The sequence below is a fragment of the Diceros bicornis genome, chromosome 5, assembly GCF_020826845.1.
Source record: "Diceros bicornis minor isolate mBicDic1 chromosome 5, mDicBic1.mat.cur, whole genome shotgun sequence".
Taxonomy (NCBI): domain Eukaryota; kingdom Metazoa; phylum Chordata; class Mammalia; order Perissodactyla; family Rhinocerotidae; genus Diceros; species Diceros bicornis.
The window spans coordinates 63,001,253-63,019,651 of NC_080744.1; the positions used below are offsets into that span (position 1 = coordinate 63,001,253).

The 18,399-nt window shown below is 37.4% G+C and overlaps 1 protein-coding gene across 3 annotated transcripts in view; it reads left to right on the forward strand.

The window, feature by feature from the left end:
* Positions 1-18,399, forward strand: part of GLCE (glucuronic acid epimerase) — a 134,925-nt gene that overhangs the window by 39,280 nt on the left and 77,246 nt on the right. The window contains exon 2 of one of the 3 annotated variants that reach the window (XM_058541948.1): positions 1,517-1,587. The exons of the other annotated variants lie outside the window; for them this stretch is intronic. The gene's annotated coding sequence lies outside the window, so the exon portion shown is untranslated. The remainder of the gene's footprint in view (positions 1-1,516; positions 1,588-18,399) is intronic. 3 annotated transcript variants of the gene reach the window in all.

Genomic DNA, 18,399 nt, shown 5'->3' on the forward strand with positions numbered 1-18,399 from the left:
CAATTCCTAGCTCTTTGTGAGTTCTGACAATTGTTTATCTTACAGCTTTATGGTAGTTTTCTTTCTGTAGAGGTTGATTTTAATTTTGCCCAGCCTCCTGCGGTTCACCCTCCACGTGTACCAGTTATATTCAGCCAAAGATCCAATAGAACCCCCATGCATTTTTTTGGATCTCTTTCTTTGTGTAGATCTCTCCTCTCAGCTATTCTGCATCCCCCCTGCCCCTACCACCTTGGCCTCCATAAACTCTGATATGTATCTTTTCAACTCAGCAATATTGCTGGGTTTTTGGGGGTTCCCCTTCTCTGTACCATTGTCCGGAAATTACCTCCAAGCAGAAAGCTGGAGGGCTGTCTCATTTATTGCCCTTTTAGGGCAATAGTCTGGGATCACAGTCTTGTGCTGCCTTTGTTCAGTGTCAGGAAATAGTTTCCTATATTTTGTCTAGTTTCTAGTTGTTTAGGCAGAAGGGTAATTCCAGACCCTCTTTGTCCTTCATGTTCAAAGTGGAAATCTCCCTATAAACACTAAACTTTTCCATTTACACTATAAACTTTTCCTTTTTCTAAGGCAACTTTATTTCTGAATATGTGCAGAAATGTCAAGCCTCTCCTTTTCTTACCAAGTTCAGAAGATAGCCATGATGAATATAATCAGGATCTCAGACTTCAAATTCTGCTCGAGTACTTGCTGTAGTCACAAAATCTTCTGTTATACCTTTGATGAATATATATATGTCACAGTGGATCAGGGCTCTGAATAGAGTGAGGCAAGTGGGGCACCTATGATACAAAATTTAGGGAGGCACTCTCATGTGCCCTTGAACTACCTTTAGAGTCAGTGCCTCCTTAAGTTTTGTGCCCTAGGAACCTTGCTTGCCTCACTCTCTTTCAGGCTTTGCAGGGGATATTCCAGACAAAGGTCATTTTCATTACCTAGGGCGTTGGTCCTAAATCACTGTTAACTAGATCACATATTTACACAGAGTAGGTGTAAGTCTTTTTTTTACCTTTATAATTATTTTAACTTATCTCCAACCACTTATTTTCTTGAAGGAACTGTAACATGTCAGTCCCTTGGAATTGGCTGAAAAATGGAAGAAAGAAAAGAGTATCTGAGGTAGCAAATACTCTTCCACAGAGCCAAACCATGTGTACTGAAACCTTACTTATTTTTAGGTTAGTCTGCCCTGGCCCTAGAAATGAACGGCTCTCCAACCTAGGCCAGATTCTGTTAATTTCATGTGTGCTGTCGCCCTCTGGGCTTGCAGCCATATTTGCAGTTTGAGAGTCCCAAGTAAGCCTGATTTGGCTTTAGAAATGAATCTAGGTTTCTACCATGAGAAATTTTAATATAGGTCAGAGACACACAAGCTCTGATAATGGGAAGAACAAAACTTTTAATCTCACATGGAATGTACTCTTTCTGAGTTCTTTTGACTCTTAACCCACTTTTGGATTGCTTTAGGGTACAGCTGGAATGATAAAGGAGTCCTCTCTCTCTTTCCTTATCTTAGAATATTAGAGGAGACCAGGAAGAAGTCCAGATGAACTGAGTCATGAAGCCATTTGTTTATTTGAACCTGAGGTAAGCCTTTGGGGAGAAGGGCGAAAAGAATTAATTCTTATTATTTTCGGTCCAGATTTCCAGAGTTATTCAGATACAGATCTAGTATGAGTTCTCGTGGTAATAAGTCATTTTACCTGGAATGGCCTCTGTTAAATATCTTCCTCTGGCTGCAGTGGTATTAGGTATCCATCTGTTTGGTAATTCAAAGGTTCTAAAACATTGATGTTGTGTGCAGAGAATAACCGTTAATCTCATGTTACTACTGCTTTGAATACTAAATTTTCTTTACTTGATTTTTATTGACTTCTTGGGCTTTCTTCTTCTTTTTTTTCCTGCAAGAATATTAGCACATTTGTACCATCTGCAAAGCACATTTTATAATAGATTGGAATGTGAAAACCTCCAATCCTGAAGGAAGATGCTTTTATAGTCAAGTCCTTGTAGACTTATGAAGTGGTACCTTTCTTTAATCACTGGGTGAGGTAATAGGTCATGATAGAAAACAGTGGACTTAGATTTGAAAGAACTCAGTTATAGTCCAAGTTAAATCATTTATAGCTTTGTGACCTTGAACAACTCAGTTAATCTCTTTGAGACTCAATTTTTTCCATCTGTAAAGTATGTATAAGTATGTGGGAGGTGGGAGAGGATGTGATAACATCTGCCTGCTTATTGTACATGTCAATATGAAGATCATAATAGATAAAGATGTGAAAGCACTTTGGAAAATGTGTAAAACACTATACAAATACAAATGTAAAAATAATATTTATAAAATAATTTTATCTCAATCAAGTCCTGTTCTTATCTTTGAGAAACTGTTTAAATATAGTTTCATCTAAATAGTTTATTTCTTTTATCACTGATAGTTTAAAAGAAAGGAAAATGAAGAATATGTAGATTGGTAAATGGATGGAAAACACATGATATTATCTTAGGCAAAGGTTATGAATTACCTAGGAAAAAATTTGTAAAATCTCCTTAAAGTTTTTTTTTGTACTAGTAAAATTTGATTGAAATTTTTACTTATCCTCTCTTCTACTCATAGACTTTGCAAATCCTTAACAGTTATATTCTGTGAGGTGTTACATGTAATTTTTCCACTTTGGATTGTCTGTGAAAAATTATTTTTTAAAATCAATCTAGTTGCTCCTTGTTGAATATGATGATTCTGGGCTACTCTTCCCCTCCTAATTAGTATGCATTGAGGGGAATGCAAACTTATAAGCTCAGTGTGAGTATAATTAGGGAGTTAAATCTGTCAGAACATAAATCACAATGATTGAAATATGAATGTAATATTTTGGTACCTTTGAAATTATTCAGATTACTCCCCTATATTAGAATGGATCAGTGAGAGAATCCCCTTGGTTAGTTCAGTCATTCATTAAACAAATATTAATACCGTGCCTACTACCGTTATGCACAGCATAACGATGTTTCAGTTGATGACAGACCACATACATATATGAAGATTGTCCCATAGGATTAGTACCGTATAGCCTAGTAGGCTATATACCATCCAGGTTTGTGTAAATACGCTCTATGATGTTCACACAACAACGAAATCACCTAATGATGCATTTCTCAGAATGTATCCCCGTCGTTAAGGGCACATGACTGTATTGTCAGGCACTGTTCTACAACAGTATACAATAGTAAACAAAATAGACAAAAATTCCTGCCCTTATGGAGCTTACATTCTAGTGAAGGGAAACAGAAAATAACAGATAAAATACATAGATGTCAGATAGCAATAAGTATTGTAGAGAAAAGTAAAGGAGGGAAAGGGGATAGGGAGAGTTGGAAGGCATGGGGATCAGGCCAGAGAAAGAAGGGAACATTTGAGCAAAGGCCTGAAAGAGCAGTCTATATAGATAGATATCTCAGGGAAGAGCATTCCTGTTGAAAGGTAAAGCAAGTTCAATGTCCCTAAAGAAAGTGTGTGGCTAGTGTGTTCAAGGAACAAGGAGGAGGCCAGTGTAACTGAAGCAGAGTGAACCTAGGGGGGAGGAGTAGATGAGGTCAGATGGCAGCTAGTTAATAGAACTAATGATTTAACTCCCATTTGCCTTTTAATCTGAGAAAGAAAGGCTTTGGAGGGTTTTAAGCAGAGTGATTACATGGCCTAAACTTATTTTTTTTAAAAGGATCTCCATTGGTGGGCAAATGGGATTTCAAGGCAAAAATAGATCATTTAGGAAACTATTGCAATAATCCATGTGAGTGTAGTAGCAGTAGAGATGGTAAAAAATGGTTGAATTCTGTTTTAAAAGTAAAGCCAACAGGTTTTGCTGATGGATCAGAGATGAGAGGGAGGGGGAGAGGGGAAGCAGGACTGATACTATATTTTTAGCCTGAGCTACTGGAAGCTTAGAGGTGTCATTTATGAATATGGGGAAGACTGTGGGAGAGGAGCAGGTTTGGGGTTGGGGTGGTGGTGAGGTTAATCAGGAATTTGGTTTTGAACATGTTAAGAAATACATATTAAATATCCTAGTAAAAAATGTTGAGTAGGTAGTTAGAAGTATTAGAGGACAATTATGGAGAGAGGACCAAGCTTTTTATCTATCTATAAATAATTTTGGGAGTCATCAATTTGTAGATGGTATTTAAAGCCCTCAGACTGGAGGAGAGCCACTAGGGAGTGAGTCTAGATGGAAATACTGTTGTGCACCCAATTCCAGTGTGTGGATTTTTTCCCCTACACTAAGCAATTCTTGGACACCACCCAGGTGTCCTACAGTTCAACTCAATTCTGACTGTCTACTTGGAGATGGCATCTGATTTCCACAGGTTAAGGGCTCAATCCTTTAAGCCTATCCCCAGTCCTTCAGATGCCAATCGTAAGTCCAGGTAGTCATCTGTGTTCTGACCCACCAACTATAGATCAGAGGTTCCAACGAACCTGTCCTTAGGTTTGATTAATTTGCTAGAGCAGCTCAAGGAACTCATAGAAACTTTGCTTAACTAGATTACTGGTTTATTATAAAAGGATATAACTCAGGAGTAGCCAGATGGAAGAGATGCATAGGGCAAAGTATGGGAAGAGAGTGTGGGGCTTCCATGCCTTCTCTGAGCATGCCACCCTCCCCAAATCTCCATGTGTTCACCAAGCTGGAAGCTCTCTGAAACCCCTCTTGTTGGGTTTTTATGGAGGCTTCATTACATAGGCATGATTGATTAAATCATTGGCCATTGGTGAATGGTTTGACCTCCCGCCCCTCTCCCCTCCCCGGAGGTCATGGGGCTGGGACTTAAAGTTCAAAACCCTCTAATCACATGGTTGGTTCTCCCAGTAATCAGCATCTGTCTTTTGGTGCTTTCCAAAGTCATTAACATAACAAAAGACACCTTTCGGCTCTCATCTCTTAGGAAATTCCAAAATTCTAAGGGTTTTATTTTTTTTATTTTTATTTTTTATTTTTTTTAATTTTTTGTTTATTGCAGTAACATTGGTTTATAACATTGTACAAGTTTCAGGTGTACATCATTGTACTTCTATTTCTGCATAGATTACATCATGTTCACCACCAAAATACTAATTACAACCCATCACCACACACATGTACCGAATTATCCCTTTCACCCTCCTCCCTCCCCCTTTCCCCTCTGGTAACCACCAATCCAATCTCTGTCCCTATGTGTTTGTTTATTATTGTTATTATCTACTACTTAATGAAGGAAATCATACGGTATTTGACCTTCTCCCTCTGACTTATTTCACTTTGCATTATACCCTCAATGTCCATCCATGTTGTCACAAATGGCTGGATTTCATCGTTTCTTATGGCTGAGTAGTATTCCATTGTGTATATATACCACAGCTTCTTTATCCATTCGTCCCTTGATGGGCACTTAGGTTGCTTCCAAGTCTTGGCTATTGTGAATAACGCTGCAATGAACACAGGGGTGCATGTACCTTTGCAAATTAGTGTTTTCAAGTTCTTTGGATAAATACCCAACAGTGGAATAGCTGGATCATATGGTAGTTCTATCCTTGATTTTTTGAGGAATCTCCATACTGTTTTCCATAGTGGCTGCACCAGTTTGCACTCCCACCAGCAGTGTATGAGAGTTCCCTTCTCTCCACATCCTCTCCAACACATATTGTTGCCTGTCTTGTTAATTATAGCCATTCTGACGGGCGTGAGGTGATATCTCATTGTAGTTTTGATTTGCATTTCCCTGATAGTGATTTTGAACATCTTTTCATGTGTCTGTTGGCCATCTGTATATCTTCTTTGGAGAAATGTCTGTTCAGGTCTTTTGCCCATTTTTTAATTGGGTTGGTAGTTCTTTTGTTGTTGAGATGCATGAGTTCTTTATATATTTTGGAGATTAAGCCCTTATCAGATGTATGGTTTGCAAATATCTTCTCCCAGTTGTTAGGTTGTCTTTTCGTTTTGTTGATGGTTTCCTTTGCTGTGCAGAAGCTTTTTAGTTTGATGTAGTCCCATTTGTTTATTTTTTCTATTGTTTCTCTTGCCCCGTCAGATGTGGTGTTTGAAAAGATGTTGCTAAGACTGATGTCGAAGAGCGTACTGCCTGTGTTTTCTTATAGAAGTTTCATAGTTTCAGGTCTTACATTCAAGTCTTTAATCCATTTGGAGTTAATTTTTGTGTATGGTGTAAGGTAAGGGTCTACTTTCATTTTTTTGCATGTGGCTATCCAGTTTTCCCAACACCATTTGTTGAAGAGACTTTCTTTTCCCCATTGTATGTTCTTGGCTTTTTTGTCAAAGATTAGCTGTCCATAGACGTGTGGGTTTATTTCTGGGCTTTTGATTCTATTCCATTGATCTGTGTGTCTGTTTTTGTGCCAGTACCATGCTGTTTTGGTTACTATAGCTTTGTACTATATTTTGAAATCAGGGAGTGTGATACCTCCAGCTTTGTTCTTTTTTCTCAGGATTCCTTTAGCTATTCGGGGTCTTTTGTTGTTCCATATAAATTTTAGGATTCTTTGTTTTGTTTCTGTGAAAAATGTTGTTGGAACTTTGATAGGGATTGCATTGAATCTATAGATGGCTTTAGGAAGTATGGACATCTTAACTATGTTAATTCTTCCAATCCAAGAGCACGGAATATCTTTCCATTTCTTTGTGTCTTCTTCAATTTCTTTCAGAAATGTTTTATAGTTTTCGGTGTACAGATCTTTCACCTCTTTGGTTAAGTTTATTCCTAGGTATTTTATTCTTTTTTTTGCAATTGTAAATGGGATGGTATTCTTAATTTCTCTTTCTGCTACTTGGTTGTTAGTGTACAGAAATGCAACTGATTTTTGTATGTTGATTTTGTATCCTGCAACTTTACCGTATTCGTTTATTACTTCTAAAAGTTTTCTGGTGGATTCTTTAGGGTTTTCTATATATAAAATCATGTCATCTGCAAATAGTGACAGTTTCACTTCTTCCTTTCCAATTTGGATCCCTTTTATTTCTTTCTCTTGCCTGATTGCTCTGGCTAGGACTTCCAATACTATGTTAAATAGGAGTGGTGACAGTGGGCATCCTTGTCTGGTTCCTGTTCTTAGAGGGATACTGTTCAGTTTTTCACCATTGAGGATGACATTAGCTGTGAGTTTCTCATATATGGTCTTTATTATGTTGAGGTACTTTCCTTCTATACCCATTTTATTCAGAGTTTTTATCATAAATGGATGCTGTATCTTGTCAAATGCTTTCTCTGCATCTATTGAGATGATCATGTGATTTTTGTTCTTCATTTTATTAATGTGGTGTATTACGTTGATTGATTTGCGAATGTTAAACCATCCCTGCATACCTGGAATAAATCCCACTTGATCATGGTGTATAATCTTCTTAACGTATTGTTGTATGCGATTTGCTGGTATTTTGTTGAGGATTTTTGCATCGATGTTCATCAGTGATATTGGCCTATAATTTTCTTTTTTTTGTGTTGTCCTTGTCTGGTTTTGGTATCAGGGTAATGTCAGCTTCGTAGAATGAGTTAGGGAGCTTCCCCCCCTCCTCAATTTTTTGAAAGAGTTTGAGAAGGATAGGTATTAAGTCTTCTTTGAATGTTTGGTAGAATTCAGCAGGGAAGCCGTCTGGTGCTGGACTTTTATTTTTGGGGAGGTTTTTGATTACTGTTTCGATCTCCTTACTGGTGATTGGTCTATTCAAATTCTCTACTTCTTCTTGATCCAGTTTTGGAAGGTTGTATGATTCTAAGAATTTAGGAGCCTCTGTGCCAGAAATGGGAGAAAAGGCCAACTATATATTCCTTATAAATTACGGTATGACAGAAGAGAGAAGCGGTCCAAGAACTGAAATCTAGAACATTCTACATTTAGAAGGTAGAGAAATGAGGAACCAGCAAAAGAGAATGAGAAATATGAAAACCAGGAGAGTGGGGTGTTCTGGGAGCCATTTTCATTTTCCTTCCATATTTCAAGGAAGGAATTATTATTTGTGTCAGTTGCTGGTCATCGTTCAAGTAAGGGGGAGACTGAGAATTGACCATTGTATTTAGCAGTGTGGAAGTCATTGGTGACTTTATTAAAGGGCAAGTTTGGCAGGTAGGTGGAGAAAAAAGCCTGGGTGATATGGATTCAAGAGAAAATGGGAGATGTTAAAAAAAAAACAACGAAATTCAACTGAGTAAATTTGAAGATCTAATTGACTTTATTCAACGATTCACATATCTGGCAGTATCCCATCTAGCAAGCAGAAAGGAGCTCTGAGGAGCTGTACAAAATGGAAAGCTTTTAAAGGCAGAAAATGGGTGGGACAAGGAAGTCATAAACAAAAGAAAGGCTTATTTCAGACAAGGTCACCTTCTTTTGGGGGAACGATGGGGGTCTATCATGCAGATTACCTCATTAGTGCTGATCAGGTGATTCCAGATTGACTGGTTAAAGGTCACATTCCAGAGAGGTTGAAACTACAATTAGGTTAGATATTAAGTCTGGTTTTGCTCTCGTGGGGCTTAGCACAAGTGACTCCATTTTAGGCCTGTTGTTTCTTTTTTAACGGAGGAGATGTGGACATGGTGAGTATAGACAACACTTTTGAGTTTTACTATAAAGGGGAAGCTGTGCACGCATGGCACATAGAGTTAAGGGAGGGGGTTTTATTTTTATTTTTAAATATGGAATGGGAATGATCCAGGAGAGAGGGAATATTTGACATTGCCGTAGAGAGAAGAGATAATTGCTGGACCAATTTCCTTGAGTAGCTGAAAGAGAATTGGGATCTGATGTATAGGTGGAAGAGTTCGCCCTGGCCAGGTCCTTTCTTGGAGCAGGGACCAATTTATTCATAATCAGTGATATTACTCCATAATAAAATGATGATCTATAATCTGGTGGGGGTTGAGAGTTTACTATACTAATATAACTAAAACTATACTATCTACAATATTAGAGACCTTTTTGACTCTTATGCTACCTGTAAATGCTTGCACACTTTTGAAGTTGGAAGATAAATAATCATCTCTTCCCGTCATGTTCCAGCCTTACTGGATTACTTATAGTTTTCCAAAATGACCGTTATATTTCATACTTTAATGCTTATAACTCATATTCCTCCCTTTTAAAGAAGCTTAGTGCTTGTGCCCTCCAAATACATACCCTTTCTTATGTCCCCACTGTACCTTCTATATGTGTACTTCTGTCAACACACCTAAACACTTTATTACGTTTATTTACATGCCTCTCACCCATTACTAGATTGTTGATACCTTGATCCTACTCATTACTCAACTCTTGGTTCCTTCAATATAGTGTTTTTATTCATTGCTGTGTGCCTATATTAGTTAGTTATCTATTGCTGCATAGTAAATTACCTCAAAACTTAGTGGCTCAAAACAACATTTATTATCTCACAGTGGGTCAGGAATGCAGCTTAGGAACAGCTTAGGTGGCTCTCTTACAAGGCTACAATCAATGTGTTGACTGGGCCTGCAGCCCATCTATAAAAGCCTGCTGTGGAAGGATCCACTTCCTAGCTCACTCACATGGTTGTCGGCAGGATTCATTTCCTCGTTGGGCTGTTGGCCAGAGGCCTCCCTTGGTTTCTTGCCACATGGAACTCTCCAGAGAGCATCTTATTCAGAGCAAGCAATCAAGATCAGAGCAAGAAAGTGAGAGGGCAAGAAAGAGTGCCAGCAAAAGAGAATGTTAGCAAGAAGGACGTCACAATCATTTATAACCTAATCACAGAAGTGACATCCTGTCACTTTTGCCATATTCTGGTCTTTAGAAGGAAGTCAGTTGGCCCAGCTCACACTTAGTTACAGAAGCATGTGAATACCAGGAGATGGGGATCGTTGGATCCTCAGTCATCTTAGAAGTCTGCCACCCAGTCCCCAACCCTGGTACTATAAAATGCTTAACTTGTTGAGTGAATTAACCTTTTCCTAGGCATCCTCATAAGTGGTAGCATACATTTGTAAGAGGACTGGCCAACGGTGAGAATTCAGTTTGAGACTGTCAAACAATAACTTGGTACTCAGGGATTCTTTCAACCTGTGTTTCTGGTGTCATTAATGATTTGCATTTATGAAATAAGTTAATATTAGTGAAAAGTTAAAATCATTTTATATCTTTAGCACCTAACAAAATCAGGAATGCTGTTTAAGAATATCAGAATACATGCAGTATATAATTTAATGAGAATTCAAGAAATAGTCTAATAGCAAGCTATATTTTGAGATAATTCAACCTCCCAGTCATTTGCAATACATATGCTATTTTATGACCTGGATAGATATAATGATATATCAAAATCTGTGCAATTGAAGTTTAGCTAAATTTGATCCCTATTGTAAAATAATCTTTCCTTACAAAAATAAGCTCTTAACAGGTTGGAATAAGAAGCAGATCATGAATTTCTGTTTTGTTTTGTTTTGTTTTTTTTGCATAGTTTAAATGTCAAGGCAATTTAATCTTTAGAAAGGAACTAAGGAATCTCATCCTAGACTTATAACATGTTAGATATGAGAAATAACTTGTCCAACCTTGTCTTTTTGTAGGTGAGGAAATGGCTACCCAGCGAGGTACCCAGGCTTGCTGGTGGCAGAGCCAATGCCAGATCCCAGGCCTCCCGATTCCATTGTACCATGCCACATTGCTAATAACAAACCACAGTGGAACCACTTAGAGATCTTTAAAAGTACTTAAGCTTGTCCCATCCCAAGACATTCTGATTTAATTGATATGGGGTAGAACTGGAGCACTGGGACTTTTCAAAAACTGCGAGTTTGGGAACCTGCTCCCTAAGGAATTAGTTTGCTTAAGGACTTGGAACCAGAGTAAAATCAATAGTATAGACTTCTGTCTATTCTGATTCCTTAATCATATATTTGGCTAGGTTTTATCTGGGCAGTAAGAAAAATCTTTACATTGAGAAATAGCCAAGAGTTCTGCTGAACAAAGTCTTTCTTAAAAAAGCTGTCCTTTCACACACTAGTGTATATTTTGTAAATGAGATAGTCTGCAACAAAATTCTTCTTAATCGTGAAATAGGAGAACAGTTCTTTGACACTGATCAGGCAAGGAGAAAGTCTTCTGCCATCTGTGTTGTGGAATGCTTTGCTGTTGTTTTAACTAGATAAAATTCTAATTACTGTTAAACAGATTGTTTATGAGTTTGTTTTTAATATTTTAAAAGCAAGTGTATAAATATAAAGAGGAAAGAAATGGTTCCAGATTTAAGAACAAAAGGCGTTTCCTTTCAAAGTAAGTTACTCAGGATTTGACACACTGGGTTGTTTAATAACACATTTCTGGGTATGTCCTTGGAACTACATGTTGCAAGGAATGTGAAATTTGGGGTTTGGGTATAACCATTCTGTGGGCCTATCGTGTACTCTTTGGCACAGTGCTGATCAAACATTGTAACTAGAAAATACTAATTCATTTTGTTTCAAGATATCCATTCTTTTAAACACGAGCTTTCCTTCATAGTGACAATTGTGAGAAGTGTGAAGTAGAAGAGTTAAGAATAGGAAACTGTGATCAGATTGAAGCATTTAAGAATTTTAGGTTGTTTTTTGGAGCAATGTCATGGTGATGGCAAGAGGCTATATATTCAAGTTGCTAGAGTAGAGGTTAAAAGGGGTGTATTAGTTTTATGTTGCTGCCATAACAAATCACTCCAAACTTAGTGGCTTGCTTAACAGAAATTTATCTTACAGTTCTGTAGGTCATTAGGACAATATGGGGGTCCCACTGGGCTAAAATCAAGATTTCAGCGGGGCAGTGTTCCTTTCTGGAGGCTGTAGGGCAGGACTCTTTTCCTTGCAGTTGTAGGGCTTAGATTCCAGTTGCCTTACTGGCTGTCAGCTGAGGGCCCTTCCCAGCTCCTAGAGACCTACTCTCATTCCTTGGCTTGTGGCTTTCCTTCCTCCATTTTCAAAGCCAGCAACAACAGGTCAAGGCCCTTTCATACTTCCGATATCTCCTCCTCCTTACATCTCATCTCTCTGACCTACCTTCTGTCTTCCTCTTCCATTTTAAAGGATTCATGTGATTAGATTGGGCCTACTTGGATAATACAGGATAATCTCCCCACCTCAGTGTCCTTAACCTTAATTATAACTGAAAGTCCCTTTTGCCTTGTAAGGAAAGCTAGGCTGGGGTCTGGGGGGAAAGGGCAAGGACATCTTTGGAAGGCCATTATTCTGCCTGTCAAATGGGGCTAGGTCTCTGGAGTCAAGGAAGCCAAGTGTCAGTATTGACATAGCTGTTGGAGGTCTTCATTTATCCAACAAATAATTTTTGAGTACTTACTTTGTGCTAGGCATTGCAATAGGCACTGAGGCTGTCGTGGTGAACAAGACAAGACATGGTCCCTGTCCTTATGTATATAACAGTATATTTGTAAAAACAAGCAAAGCAGATATAGCAGTGCTTTGTAAAGGATTCTTCATGTATTTCATATTTACATTAGTTCTTTGAAGGCAGGTACTAGTGTTTGTTTTGGCCCTTTCCTCATCCCACCACTACAACAGTGTTTTACAGATATTGTTAACAAAGCCTTAGTTTGTTTTTCCTTTGCATTGTTAGGAAACTGACTGACTTCTCTTTTCTGCCATTTTCTACTCCAAAAGCAGTGAGGAATTTTGAGTTCAGCGCTCCAGACTCAGATGACAATTTAAGATTTAATCAGATACCTGCTGAAGAATTTTTAAAAAGGCCTTAAGAATTATCATGTACTCCATTTTATGTTTCTTAGTAAAAACTCTAAAGTGCTAGAGGCAGCTTTACAAAGGCTGTCATCATATAAAGTGGCAGACTTTTGTTTTTTTCCCCCTGGATTTAGTAGCCAGAAAATACCCAATTAAAAAAAATCAACAGTTGCTTTAAACCAGTATTCATCAATAGTGAAGAATTGCCTTCATTAAACAAACACATTAAAAGCACATTAAAATTAACTTTAAAGAAGCACATTAAAATAAACTTCTCAATATGGCTTTTCCATGGATGGATAGACTTTTAAAATAATGAAATGAGATTTGCTCTCTGTTGTTTACTATGGTAGAGCTTCTGTCCTCCTCATATACAGTTCTCCGTTGTGCTCCCATTATGTGCTGGGTGTCAGTCTACTCTTTATGGAAAAACCACAGGATTCTTATCAACTGTCGAAGACTTCTAAATACAGTTATTCTTAATTTTTTGAGGTGATGGTTAAGGTTACAATTCTCTATTATGTAGTTTCCCAAAGCAACAATGGGGAGTTTTAGTAATGATGGATTGGAGTAAGCATAGGTATGTGAGATTTATAGGTAACATACCCAGGCATTAATTTCAAACTTGACCATCACAGAACTTTTTATCAGAACTATTGGCAAGTGGCTAAATATCCTTGTTACACAAGTTTGGGCTACAAAGTGTAAATGTCACATGGAGTCCTAGGGCGCCTTCTTAATTTCAATATATATCAAGCTCTCCATCCAAAACTTCTTCGTGATTCTTTGGCAGTTTAACGTTATTTATGGATAATTTCTTATCAGTATGACTCTTTATGTCGCCAAACAAATAGCCTAAATATATTTATGCAAAATATCATTTCTAATAAAAGAAATTTTAGAATAGTGTGTAGAAAATTCATTTGATTTGCTTACGTAGAGATGGCTATTTTCATATTAAGTTTGGGTGATATTAACTTGGATGAAAGAAGGTGATTGCTACTTTTATGTTGTAGAGGTGGTTTAATGTTTAAAGTGTTACTAGATAATGTTGATTTCTGTGAACTTTTTTTTGATGCCTCAGTGTCTAGGAAACTGTAGCATCTGGTTGGATTTAATTCATATGTAAAAATTCTTATTAAATGGAAACTTTTGAAGAAAGCTGGAAGTATAACAATGAATGGTGCAATAATAAAAATGAGGTTCTCTTGATTCTTTTAAAAAAAGAGAGGGAAAACCCCTCTGTGGTTATGGACATTAAAATATAGGAGTGACTTAACATACGTGCAGTGCCATAGAGAGACAGATGAAATTTACTGACTTATCAAAAGCTTTTGACAGGTGCATTGCGTCTTTATAAGTCAGATTTAAATTATTAAAGAGCCTTTGTTTAGTAAATTGAACGTCTGCTGAGAAGCTGACATGGAGGAATAAACATACAGATTTGCAGTAGGCGCTGTTGTGACGGGGGTCGAAACTGAATTGGCCATAGTGAACTGTTAGAGCAATTACACGCAAATGGCTTCAGTTAGAAAGAAAGGATATGGTTCCAGATGTAAGTCATATATTTTTCCAAATGTGTTTCTGGGGAAAATAAAACTAAATTCTTGAAGCAGGCCATTTCACTTCTAATTGAATGTAATATTAGGAAAACAAAAGGCCTTAAGGCAAAAACTGTTCCTCACAGAGGTTTTTTGTTTTCCGTTTGAAGTTAGTGCAGTTGCAGATTGGCTTTTTTTAACATCTCCGATTCTTTTAAAAAAAGTATAACAGTGTGAAATTGTTGCTATATTTACTAGCACAACTGAGAACAATTGTATCCTTAAAAATAAGTAATCGTTGAGTTTCACTTAAATACACATAGTTGGCTGTTTTAAAAATAACACCTTAGACAGACTTAAGAATCAGATAGATTAAATAATATGATAAAGGTGTTCAGGAGAAGTAGTACCTTTGTACTTAGATTTTTTTAATTTAAATTAATTGCTGTGGTATATGGATTTGAATGTTTTGTGCCACGTGTATGTACAGTATAATGGAAGCGTATGGTACTACTGTATTAGTTCAGGTAAGATAGATAAACTCTTGCAGAAGATTAGAATTCATTCTGAGATATTATGTTATCTGATTTATATCCTTGCTTTACTTATCCTACTTATTCAAACAAAACAGCTGATTTTTTTCCCTGATAATAAAGGTGGAAACAAATGATTGTGTTTTAGTTTTTCATTTTCAGAATGCTCTCTATGCAGTTGAAGTAGAATTAATCACATATTTTCCCTCCCTGGAATTTTCTGACTATAAATCAGTGTTCTTAAAAAAAAAAAACTTGAATGAAAGTTCTTTTATGATGCCATTAAGTAGACGTCAGGATTTTCTCTTCAATTAGGTGGGACTGTGGTTGTTAACCAGTTAGACTCCTTTGCAGGGATGCACTGCCTGTAGGAGGTGACACAGGCTGTTGATCCCTCAGTGATTCTACACATCAGGAGTGAGCTGAAAAGTTTGTCACTTGCTCTATCCTAAAAGTAGCCAGAATAAGCAAGAGAATTTTTATAGATTATAAAATCCAAATTAAATATCCTAGAAAAACTTTTATGATTTAAAGGTTGTTTGTTTAAGTATCAGAAATTTTTACAAAATGAACATGCAATTGGTACCGAACCTCTTAACCTCAAGTTCGTGTCCCTGATGCCCAGCAAGCCAAACACTGAGACATCGGTGCTTGGAGATTAAGATTTATTCGAATTGGCCAAAACAAGTAGGTGGGAGCCTGAGTTCGCTCAAATCCACCTCCCCCAGAACAGAAAGCAGGGAGTTTTATAGAGCTAAGGGCAGGAGGGGCTTCAGGGAAACAAAGGGGTCACTCCTGATAAGCCTCTGGGCAATCTGACTTCTGCGCTTCAGCAGCTGCTGAGGGCTGGCCATCCGGTGATCACAGCCTCTCCCAAGGCATTCTCTTTCTCCTGCAAAACAAGCTCACAAATCCTTGAGACCCCTGAGTCACCCCTCAAGGTAAACAGGAAAAATGGCAAGTTGGTTTAATATCTACAGTACCCCTCAGATACCTGGCTTCACAATAAAATTAACTTTTTCTGTGTAGAGTTGATGAATTTTAGTATATGTGTAGATTCATGTAACCATCATCACAGTCAGTATCCAGACAGTTCTTTAGTTCATAGAACAAAACTCCCTCCTGCTAACCCTTTGTAATTGTACCCTCCCCACCCCACTGGTAACCCCTGGCAACTACTCTGTCTTTTTAGTTTTGTCTTTTCAAAAATGGCCATTAAATGGAATCATACATTATATAGCCATTTGAGACTGTTACACATGCATTTACTCAGCGTAGTGCCTAACGATTCATCTAAGTTGTTTTGTATATCAGTATTTCATTCCTTTTTGTTGCTGAGTAGTGTTCAGTTGTATGGGTATACCACAGTTTGTTTATCCATTCATTCATTGAAGGACTTTGAGTTGTTTCAAGTTTTTAGCTATTTTGAATAGAGATGTTACAAACATTCATGTACAGGCTTTTGTGTGAATGTGAGTTTTCATTTCTCTCAGGAAAGTATATAGTAGTGGGATTGCTGGATCATATAGTAAGTGTATAATTTAACTTTATAAGAAATTGCCAAACTGTTTTCTAAAGTGGCTGTGCCACTTTGTATTCCCATCAGCAATGTATGATAGTTCTAGTTGTTTTGTCTGCTTGACAGCACTTGGTATGGGCAGTCTTTTTAATTTTAGCCATTCTAATAGGTGTGGAATGATATCTGATAATGGTTTTAATTTGCATTTTCCTAATAGCTAATGATGTTGAACATCTTGTCATGTGCTTTTTTGCCATACATGTATCCTCTTTCGTGAAGGGTATGTTCAAGTCTTTTCTCCATTTTTTAAAATAATAGAAACTTTTTATTTTGGAATAATTTTAGATTTATAGAAAAGTTGCAAAGATAATACAGAGAGTTCTTATATATCCCTTACCCAGCTTCCCATAATAACATCTTACAAAACCAAAACCAAGTGCATTTATCAAAACCAGGAAACCAACAGTGGTACCCTACATTAACCAAATTCCAAATTCTAAGCTCTAGTTTTGCCAGGTTTTCCACTAGACTCATTTTTCTATTCCAGGATCTAATTCAGGGTTCCACACTTCATTTGTCCTGTCTGCTTAGTCTCCTATGGTCCGTGGCAGTTTCTCAGTCTTTCCTTGTTTTTCATGACCTTGGTAGTTTTGAGTACTAGTACTAGTCAGGTATTTTGTAGACTGTCTCTCAGTTTGGGTTTGCCTGGTGTCTTTCTTATGATTAGACTGAAGTTCCAGGTTTTAGGGAAGAATATCAGAGGTGACAGTGAAGTGAAATGCCCTTCTTGTCACATCTTATCAGGGAGTACATGATAGCATCGCTTGGTTAAGGTAGTGTTTGCTAGGTTTCTCCACTGTAAAGTTATTATTTTTGTCTTTCCATCATCTGTTTTTTGCAAGTGAGTCACTAATTCCAGCCTACACTCAAGGGCGTGGGGTGATTAAGCTTCATTTTATGGATGAGGGTGTATCTACAGTCATTCATTTATTCAGTCATTTTATATTAATATGTATATTTATTTTATACATTGTCTTATAATCCAATAGTGTGTTATTTATTTTGTTGCTAAAATTATTCAGTGTTGACTCCTGTGTCCCTTTGACATGTCCCCATCCTTTTCTTTTTTTGAGTGTTTCCTTGATTTCTGGCACTATAAGATGCTCCAGGCTCATCTTGTATTTTCTCCACCCTACTCCTAGAATCAGTCATTTCTCTGAGCTCTGGTTTCTTGTATTGGAGAATTGTGTTTAGAGACCAATGTCTGGGTGCTAGGTGTACTCCTTGCTATTGGATGTCACTGTTTCTAAGCCTTCTTAGAGGACAGAGCTAGGAATTATATATCTATATACTAATCTATGTATCTATACATATCTGTAATTGTTCTGTATTTATCCATCTGTATTACATATTAAGCAGTGTATATGTTAAGTTCATACCAATGTCTGTGACTCTAATCTGGTGCTGTAGGGTTCATTCTAGCTTTCTTCCCTTTGCTTATCTGTAACTTCTCTGACAGTGAGAAACCTGGCTTCAATCATTCATTTACTTACTTTTTCCACCCCAGTATACGTGTAAAGCAAGTTCAAAATTGCTAACCAGTACCCCTACGAGAAATAAATTTACTAACTAGAGTACAAGGTTTGTGTACAGATCCTTTTGTATTTAGCCTTAAGGTTTCCATTCAAAACACTGTTTTCCAAAGTTACTTAGGTCAGCTCATTTTCCCCCTACTCCCTTCAGTGGGGTTATGCCATTCATTTGTAATACAGTCAGATTCATTTGTCACAGACTGCATTCTGTCTTGAAATTCCCTCAGCATCTTAGTTGATTTTTTAAATTTGCATACATTTAAATTTGCATACAAAGTTCATTCATTGTGATGTACAGTTCTGTGGGTTTTGACAAATGCACAGGGTCATTATCCACTACCATATAGACAATTTCATGACTCTAAAAATTCTCCTGTTAAAAGATTCTGGGCCCAGTTACAGTGTGTGTATGCGAGGGGTGGGGAGAGTTCCCCGGTTCCCCACAGTAATAAGCAATTCCCAGACACCATCTGTGTGTCCTACAATTC